Genomic DNA, 1,634 nt, shown 5'->3' on the forward strand with positions numbered 1-1,634 from the left:
TGAAATTTATATATATGAAAAGTGATTACTCAAATTCGAAATTCACGCATCGTAATATCGTATTAAAAATTGTTTTTTTTTTTCTTCTTATTTATATCATGCTGGATTTCGTAGCACTAATCATTGAAAAGGCGATCGAGAAATGAAATAGACTTACAATGGAGTATGTGCAGATTGAATGAACTAAAAAGTGAAGACTCAAATTTGCAATTCAAAATTTTCAACATTTTATTTTTTAAGGAAAAAAAAATAAAAATAAAAAGTGTGTTTAGAAACTATCTTGTGGGGTGCAGATTTTTCACCCAATTTATGCTTAAAAAAACAAAACAAAAAAAACAAACATCGCTATTAGTACAGTAAAGTCTCCCAATAGTCTCCTTTTCCTGAAAATAGTTGCTTTTTTAGCCTTTTCAGGCAAAAAGAGTTGCCATAGTCGCCTCATGCCAAAAATCGTTGCATTTTAGTAGCCGGTGGCAACCCTGCTTATGACCCTTATGCGGTGGCAACCCTGCTTAACTGGTATATCCAATTAAATCTGATTTAAATCACATGATAAGATATAATCACTTCATTTCTTCGATAGTTGCAAATACCCAATCATAAAAAACAAAACTATTACAATCAACTAGTGGGCTGCGCCCTCTGCTCGCCAACCCCCGAAAATTGCTACGCAATCTTATATGGTTTGCTTCGAAAACCAAGCTCGCTACTAACTTAGGTACATTGCAAATGCACAAAATTCTAAGAATTCAAAACAATCATTCAAATCCATATAAAAACTTTTTTTTAAAAAAAATTACATCTTTTTATTAAATACTAAGTCATTAAAATAAATTTGAATTCAAATAAATGACATGTAATTCGTTAAACCAATTAGAAATGTACTATAGTATAATTCGTGATATAAATCAAAAATCGTCCAATAAATTCGTGAAAAAAAGCGCTTTCGACAAAATACTAAAATAGAGATCTATCGACAAAGACTACTCACTTCTGCCGCAGCTGATGCTCTCTCGTTATTTCAGTTTCCGTTTTTAAAAGCTCTATATGTTGAGCCACCTCAGTTGGCATGTGACTTTTTAGCGGCAATCATTGATCGATTCGCCGTGTAAGAGAAATAGTAACGTAAGAAAAATAGTAACGAAATACAGCCAAAATTTGGGAGCCACGTAAGAGAATCATATATATTAGATTTTCAACAAAATATTCAACTTCGTATATCAGATTAGCAATAAAGTGAAAATAAAAGAGGAATTAAAAATTTAATAGAATACTCATATATCACTCTATACATGATATAAAATTTCTTATATAAAGGTTATCTTCAGTAATGAATCACAAGTTTAATGAACTTTGTTATCAGATGCATTAGTGCATAAAATAACAATTGCCATGAAATAAAAACGCAAAAAATTCGGAAATAGAAAAGGTTTTTAATTGATCGAAAGGGAGGATATCCTCTTATGCTCTATTTTTATTTTATAAGACATATCTTTTGGAATGTGCAGTGATTTTAGGCGTTATAATTTAATATAAAACTTACGCTAATAAAATAATACATTTATAAGTGAAAGAGCTCGTTGATCTAAGTTTTTAAGAAGAGGACTTCAGTTGTTTTTTTTAATTATTCTTGT

The sequence above is a fragment of the Parasteatoda tepidariorum genome, chromosome 3, assembly GCF_043381705.1.
Source record: "Parasteatoda tepidariorum isolate YZ-2023 chromosome 3, CAS_Ptep_4.0, whole genome shotgun sequence".
In the NCBI taxonomy this organism is placed as follows: domain Eukaryota; kingdom Metazoa; phylum Arthropoda; class Arachnida; order Araneae; family Theridiidae; genus Parasteatoda; species Parasteatoda tepidariorum.